Genomic DNA, 8471 nt, shown 5'->3' on the forward strand with positions numbered 1-8471 from the left:
CACCGCATCTATGTGCATACCGAGCCATACATAACATGGACTCACCTTTCTTAGTTGCAAGTAAGAGATGGTAGCAAGTGTGAGTGGGTGGTAAGAAAGAACCCGAGTCCTTACTTCTTAGCCTATTAATTCCTCAAGATTTGTCCTTGCTCTGGACTGGGATGGAAAATGTCATGTCTGGAGTTAGTGCATGCTGGAACCAGTAAGTGCAGTGTAGACCCAAGTATTCATCCCTTGTCCCTTCTACAGGGATTCAGTGCCCAAATCATTCAGACATCAGAACTGAGACGAGGTGTCTCCAGGTGTGCTGGTGCCTGGTACCCGTGCAAGCTGTGTTTCCTCAGCCAGCTGGTTGTGTCCCTGGATCTGCCATAGGAACTTCCCTCCTTGGGCACAACTTTGACATCACCACAGGTGTGACCAAATAGCGTTAGGTAGAGGGGAAAAGAAGGAGGAGGGACAAGAGAGGGAGAGAAGGAGGGGGAGAAAGAAGAGGTGCTAGAGGGTGTGAGAGGGATGGATGGAGAAAGAGGGTGAGTCAGAAATCCAGTCATGTACTGTCCTGAAGGAAAACGGAAGATTTGCTCTGGCCATGGTGCTGAAGTGCAAGTCCAGCTGCAAGGTATTGTAAAGAAATGACCCAGCCAGCGAGAAAGGGGCTACGTGGCTAGGGTCATCAGGGATTATGTATTGACAAAATAGGAGAAAATCTAGGAGTAATAGAGGAAATAGGAGGGAGAGAGAGAGAGAGTTAAGAGAGAAGATGTTTGTGTATATAGATAACAGTGGAATGACTTCTTAGATAAGGGGTCAAATGCCGCAGGCTCACAATAGAGACAACACATATTTTTGGCAGGCATTTCCATTCACCTCCCCAGGAGTGTGTGTGTGTGTGCGTGTGTGTGTGTGTGCGCACACACACACGCGCATGTGCCTGGGTGTGTAAAAACAGGGGTTATTATTACTATATGAATTTTACTCAGCATTGGAGCCATTGCTTGGAAAATGATTTTACTCATGTTCCTAAAGCAGTGTAGTAGCAGAGCTGGGATACAAACACTGGTGCCCTTGTCCATTGGGACTTGCTGAGGCTGGCAACTCTGTGGAAGGAAAGCTGAAATCTTTCTGTTCTGTCTTAGGAATCTTTAACTCCTTGCTTGGCCCAAGGGATGGGGAATTTCCTACTCTATTTGGATAATCTAGGGCCTCCTTCAAATCAAGGTGGTTGCTTTTTGGTTGTCTCTGGTACAATCTTCTGGAGGTAACTAGCACTTGCCATCTGCCCTCTGTGCCTCTCATGTACCTTTCGGGAACTCCCTGCTCTCCACGAAGTCCACGGCTTTCCATGTTGGCTGCATCAGCTCCGGCTCAGGAGACAGATGTACCTGGGTTTAATACTGATTTTCATCACTCACTGTGATCTTGTGTGAGCTTTCTTCACATCTTGTTTTGTTACTAGTATGGCTATGGAGGCTCCTGGGTGGTGAGTTGTGTTTGAACGCAACAGAGAACTAAGGATGAGGCTCTTGCTAATGTTAGCCCTGGAATTATTACAGAGCACATCCTGGTCTTTGCTGGTCCTGAACAGTCAAGTCAGTCTGATATTATAGTGATTGCCAGTAAGTTCTGGGAGGTGGTGTCACTGAGGGGTTAAGAGTCTGGGCTCAAGGCAGACAGTTGAGTTGCAAGTCCCAATTCAGTTTGTTGACCTTGGATCAGTTGTTTAACTTTTCAGAGCGTCAGCTTCCTCATTTGTAAAATGAGGTATTAATGATAATAATAATAATATCCACCTCAGTGAGTTATAGTGAAGATTTAATTAACTAACACACATAGTATTTAGAACAGTGCCTGGCACACAATAAGCTCTCAAAAACATCGGCTACTATTATTTTGCTAATATTTTTACCATGGTTCTTATCAACTGGATGGCATGTAGAAGTAACTAGTACTCTGTCCTCAGTCTCTTTATCTGAAAAATGGGGCTGCTGATAATAATTACTTCACAGAGTTAGGGTAAGAAAGAAATGAGATAGTTTTTATAAAGTGCCTCACAGAGTGGAGGCATCCAAAGATATCTCCCCTGTCCTCTTTCCTCGGTCATGTTCAAAACCAAGGTATACTAAATATTAGAGTACATGCACAGTTTGGTGTTTCCTCCTTTTTGGAGTTTGTGGAACTCTTTGTGAATTTAAATGCAGAATCATATCTTCTGAGAAAAAAGGAAATATACACATATAATTTCAGTGGCTCAATAGTTCATGAGCTATTATGGGTTTTTATCTTATTGCCCACAAAAAATAATATTAATCTCCCCTTCACACAATGAATTACATAGATTTTACTGGGAGAAAAGTGACTCACAAAAACAAGCCCTTAGACGTCAAGGTCTGGTGATAGTGAGACGTTGAGAGTCTCAGGGCCCCAGATGGTTTGGCTGTAAGTCTGTCTAGAAGCTCCTGAGCTCAGGACCTCTTCCAGCTTCAGGACGCACTGTACTCATCCCATTTCTGCCCCAAAGCCCTGTTTGGAGCCATCTTGTGGCTCATGATGATGGTGTTGGGGATGGGGCACTGTCCTCCTCCTTTCCCAGTGCTTTCTCTTGTGCACACAGGCTGTGTGGGCGCTGCTTTAATGCTGTCTTCTATAAACTCTGCAATTTATGGTGCAGTTTTGCCAGGGTGAAGGCAGGGATTCATCTTTGTTGTAAGCGTGGTATGCGTATTAAAAGGCTCTAACAGCAATCAGCATCGTGTAGCAGAAAACAATGGGACACAGCACATACCCATTTAGTAAGAACAAGAGGAGGGAAGATTTGGATAATCAAGACAAATACCCATGCACCCAAGATGCCTCTAGGAAGGGCTGGCAGGAATAGTTTAGGTAAATGCTGATGTCTGATGTTTTTGTTCTTGTCCTGGCAGATGGCTGCTCACCAATTTCATTCAGAGCCATGGAGGGGAAAATATGGAGGGGCAGGGGTTGTGGAAGAGTCCCTCAGAAACACTGTGCCTGAGTTGTTGAAGTGGATGAAGAGCTGGATTGGAATGATACTTGGGAGGAGAAGAAGAAAAACACAAGGTTCTAGTCACATTCCAGAATTAAAGACAAAATGGGCAAAAAGTGACATTTTTGAGCCTGGAATCTGGTGACTTGTTGGAATGTCCCTTGCATCCTGATAATATAACAAGGAAATTTAAAATCAGAAATAAACCAACTGCAGGATTATGTTCTTATAGTAAGGTTGATGGAAAGCTTGTTGATGGCTCTGGTAGGATTGTGGGTTCCCATGCAGTTTACAGGTGCAGGACATAGATACACATGCATTCCACATGAAGTAGACGCAGGGAGACCATAAGCAAAGATGCATGGCACCTGGATGGATAGTTTGGGAGGAGACAGCTACCCTGTCCTCAGTGACCACTGATGGGATTTATGGAATTCTCAGCAACAGTGCAGAGCAGCACAAATCTTGATTTTTTTTTTTTTTTAAAAATGGGAGTCATGGCTGACATTGAGGGTCATGACTGACATTGAGGGTCATGGCTGGCAGCCAGTGAACATGCTGTAGGTGGGTGCAGGTGGCACCAGATGCTACATGGTAGGGGCAGTTGCCCAAAGAAGTTATGGGCTTGGAAGGGTCAGTACCCCGGGTTGTGATTTTCCTTTGGAGAGGAAGCAGCAATGCCTTGGGCCAGGGGTATTTCCTTATGGGGTCAGTGCCAAGATAGCTGGGATGGAGAGAGTGCTCATCTCATTTTAATGGGGCCCTGGCCCTCAGCTAATAGTCTAAGGTGGCATTAGTGGGGAGAGGGTAGTCCTGATGGCTGGATTCCTCCCTACATCTCCCAAGTGGCTAGAAGTTCGCAAGAGGGATTTCAGCAGAGAAGCTGTGGACTTTATGCTCCTCATGCTCTAATTCACAACCAGCTTAAGATGTCAGACCCAGAGCTTCTTGTAGCAGATCTGGCTCCACAAGATCTGGCAGGATGCAGCTGTCACCCCCACCCCACAGCCCTTGCCTCTGATTTCCTGCCCTTGGCTGTTAGTCTCATCTGTGTTCAGTCTCTCTGCTTCTCCCCACATCACACCTGGAACCCTCAGGACCCTCTAACTTCAGGACCAGACTTGCCTTCACTATAAGGAAACACATGAGTTAAACGATATTTAAAAATAAGCACACTTTCTTTTTGAGCCCTTATGCTATACCAAGCTAAGAGCTTTCTATGCACAATCTTGTTTAGTTCTCACAATAATCCCACGAGGTACTGTGATGCCCATTTTCCAAAGAGGAAACTGAAGCTCTCAAAGTTCAGTTTCCCTCTTGAAGTTATGTGGCTAAGAGTGAAGCCAGAACCCGAGTCGAGCTCTGCCCCAAGAGCCGTGGCTGAGCTAACCTGCCTTCTAAGCCCCACTGTGGAAGGATGACCTGCCAAAGCAGCTTCTCCATTACCACCCAAAGTTCTCCCGATTGCACCTGCTCACTTCCTGCTGGAGCCAGCCTGGCCATGCAGGGTTAAGCTCTGCAGCAGGCGTTGTTGGGACCCTTGCCCACATCCCTTGCCCTCGCCACTTCCATGCATGCTGACTTGCCTTTGCCTTAGGCTCTCTGTGGCTACCAACTCCCACTTTGCCAGAAGTACTTGGGAATTAAGGTCCTCCAGGGAGCAGCTGTCAGTCTACTCTAGATGCTGATATTTGGTGGGTGAATACCCCAGCTTCTGTGCCCTGAGCTGAGGTGCACAGTCCACAGTTTCTCCCAGTTGGATTAGCTTTGGGTGTCCACAGGGTTGACAGCAAATTCTTTATAACCTTCTCACTCTCATGACCCCTGTCTACAGAGTTTCCTAAAATCATCTCCAAAATCAACTAGTTGCATTTGAATCCTTGCATTAGATTCTGCTTTTTTGGGGGACCCAAGGCCCTCTTTGGGGGTCAAGTGTACCTTCTCCATGAGTGTGTGGGTAGAATGGAAGTCCAAAGACCCTGCCAATGCAGCAGGTGTATCTTCCTTTAACAACCCATACCCTCTTTCAGTTTCCATCACTTTAGTTTACTGTTTTATTACTTACTAGAGGCCAGATGCACGACATTCGTGCACTTGAGTCGGGGTCGGGGCGGGGAGGCCTTGGTCCCTCAGCTTGGCCTGCACCTTTTAGCAGTCCGGGAGCCCTCGGGGGATGTCCGACTGATGGTTTAGGCCTGCTCCCCAATAAGCCACAGTCAGACATCCTTAGCGCTGCCACTGCCACCGGCCACCGCCGCTGTACTTGCCAGCCGTCAGCCCGGCTTGTGGCTGAGCGGTGCTCCCCCTTTGGTGGCTGAGTGTCTCCACTTGGTTCCTGTCACCCTGGGTTCCAATGATTCTCATTGCGTTTAGGTTTCCCAATTCAATGGTAGCAGTTCCCACTTTAGTGTGTCTTGGGCCTGTCATTTACCTTTTTATGCCTCAGTCTCTTCCTCTGTATAGTGGGGTAATAACAGGGTTATTGTGGCATTTAGAGGAATTAATATGTGGAAAGCAATAGAAGAGAGTCCCAAAGCCTATCTGTAGTTATTAGAATTATTTGTTGTGGGAAAGGAAGAGATGGAGGAGAGAGGAAGGGGCTGGAGCAAGAAGGGGAAGCTGTAGGATACAAAGAACCCTTGATGAGATGGATCCATTTAGTCACCCAACAAAAGTTTCTTGAGTACCTACTATGTGCCACCCACTGTGACAGCTTTTCAAATTAAAACCATGAACAAGGCAGAGGCAGTTGGGGAGGTGGGGGCCCTTCTCTTATAGGTTCCCAGTTCCTGGCACTTCCTTGCAGTCCTTTGTCCTGTTGACAATGGCAACCAATCATCACCTTCCCACCAGGCACTGAGCTCCACAGGGTCAGAGAAAATGCCTGCCATGATCATCCTTATCACCCCCTCCTGCAATAGCCATGCCTGTCCCATAGACACTTGATAAACATCCTTGATAGGTAAGCACAACTTTGAAAGATGATGCCTGTGCATTAAGCATTTTATCCTTCAGGTCAGATTCTCAATGCATTTTGAGCAGCTTCCTTTTCCCGGCCACATCCAAATCATTCACTGTGCAGAATAGCACCAGAGACCAGGGTGTCCATCCTTGCAGGGCGCTGGAGAAGCGGACGTCTATCTGTCCCTTCTCTCCCCCCTTCCTTGGGCAGGGAGCCCCCTGGGTGCAACCTGGGGGCAGGACTTTGCCAGAGTGGGCCTGGCCCGGGGCAGTGGAGAGCCAGCGGTCCATCTGGGCAGGTGAGACCCGCACAGGCCTCTTCCACGCGTGCTGCGGTGCGCGCTAGTAGTCAGCAGGGGGCGGCAGAGAGACAGGAGTGGTCCACCGAGGAGTCCAGCTCCGAGCCGCGCGGTGCGAACCCACCGAGGCCGCGCTCAGAAGCCCCATCTCCCATCCACAGGCCGCTGGGTTCGGGAGGCTGCTGGGTCTTTCTTTTTCCTCAAGTGCAGGCAGAGTCCCCGGGAGCCATGGCCAGCCCTTCCGGCAGCCCCGAAGACAAGGGCAAGCTCAGAGGCAGGGACGGCCGGCAGAGGCGGGAGGAGGAGGATGCCCCTCCGGAGGAGAAGAGGTTGAGGCTGGGGCTGGAAGGAGGAAGCGCAGCTCAGGAGGAGGGAGAAGACGCTCCACGCCTGGGCAGGGAAGAGACGGGCACCCAGACAGGTGTCGAAGGCAGAGGTGTAAGTGAGCAGGGGCGCAGGAGGGATGCGGCTGGGGGGTGGCTGGGACGTTCCCCATCTCTCCGCCGTCAGGTCCAAGTTGGTAATTGGGCAGCAACTCCTGCGGGGCAGACGCGGTGTGACAGCTTGCAGGGACCTCCCGAGAAACTAGATATTCTGTTATTGATGGAAATTCCTTCTTGTTTATGTAGCATGGACTTGCTGGTTCTCCTTGACGTCCTTGGTGGCTGGGAGACCTCTGGGCTCCACGGTTCATTGAAAGGGGGGGATCTCTGCGTCCTGGGGCCCCAGGAGGGGAAGGAGGTGGGGTTGTTCTGAGCAGCCCTCACCCAGCACCCCTATCCTGGACAGCGCTGTTTTAGGCGTCTCTCTGGGACTTTGCTGGTTGTGTGTGCCTCTCTAGCAAGGGGCTTGGGTAGGAAGTACCTGGGCATAGTCTGCCCAACCTGGCCCTGTTGGCCCTGTCAGCGTGTGCGCTGGCAGCAGCCACCAATCCCCTCTCCTGCCCGCATCTTCCTGTCATTGCTCCCATTCTGCTTGGGCAGTGAGAGTTCAGGGAAAAGGCAGGTGGCTTCCACACCCTAAGTCACTCTCCTCTCCCCATCCCTTCAGAGAGGGACAGAAGCGAAGTTCTGCGCACATCCTGGGGTGCTGCCTGCCCCTGGTCCTGCCGGCTAAGGGTATGTGTGAGGTGATTTGCTGTGTATGTTCATGGTTATGTGAGTCATTAGGTGCGTGTGGATGAGTCTCTGAGGCCAGCTTGACCACCAGTCCCCACTTTCTGCTTTCTCTCCTGAATTTTTCAGCTGTGACCTGGTGACCTTACGTCGGGGAACACAGTGTCGGGAGGACAGATGAGGGCTGGTGAACAGCTGTCCCCACGGCAAGGGCTGCCACCTTGAGAGTTTTCATGAATAATGGGGTTGACCTTTTTGTTTCTTCCAAATGTTTTTATTCTTGACCATTTGCTTGGCTAAGCTCGTCTTAAAAATTTGATTAGTGACTGGTGAGCCCCATGCGGGAGAGTTCTTCTTTCTCCAAATCCACACAGGCAGCAGCAGCAGCCTCCTCTGATGGCTCCAATGGCTGGGCTGCAGCACAGCCCAGCCGATCGGCGTGCCTCCCTGTGGCTGTCACTGTGTTCAGATCCTGGGCCACCTGAGCACCAAAACCAGGGGAATTTCTCTCTGAGATCCCAGGAGAAGGAATGCTTTGGAAGACTTCTGGGATACACCGTGGAAAGGATGAGAAGGGAGTAGTGTCGCAGTGTGGTGGGAGGAGAGGCCCACACGGTTTCGGGGGCGGTGCAGTGCTGTGAAACTTTCACTGTTGTCAGCCCCTCCCTCCTCCTGTCACCTCGCTCTTCTGTGTGGAACTTTGCTGAGGACCCCTGAATGGAGTGAAGTGACCCAGTGCAGGGCATGCTTAGGAATGTGGGCTTGAATCTCAACCCGGGCCCTTCTTAGCTGGGTGACCTGGCACACGTTATTTAATGTCTCTGAGCCTTAGTGTCCTTATTGGCAAAATGGATATGTCAACAGGCCTCTTTTCATGGGGTTATTAATCCTGAGATTAAGCAAAGATTATCCATAGAAGACACTTAGCATTGCACCTGGCACATAGCATGTACTCAATAAATGTGATTTAGTACTGAAACTCACTCCATTTGGCTTGCTTGCTGCCATGTTTGGTTTTGGGATGAATGACAAGAGACAAGGGTCTTGGGCCAGAATCTCCAGAAAGCTGAATAATGCTTCCTGGAGGTT

The sequence above is a fragment of the Myotis davidii genome, unplaced genomic scaffold (assembly GCF_000327345.1).
Source record: "Myotis davidii unplaced genomic scaffold, ASM32734v1 scaffold806, whole genome shotgun sequence".
NCBI classification, from domain to species: domain Eukaryota; kingdom Metazoa; phylum Chordata; class Mammalia; order Chiroptera; family Vespertilionidae; genus Myotis; species Myotis davidii.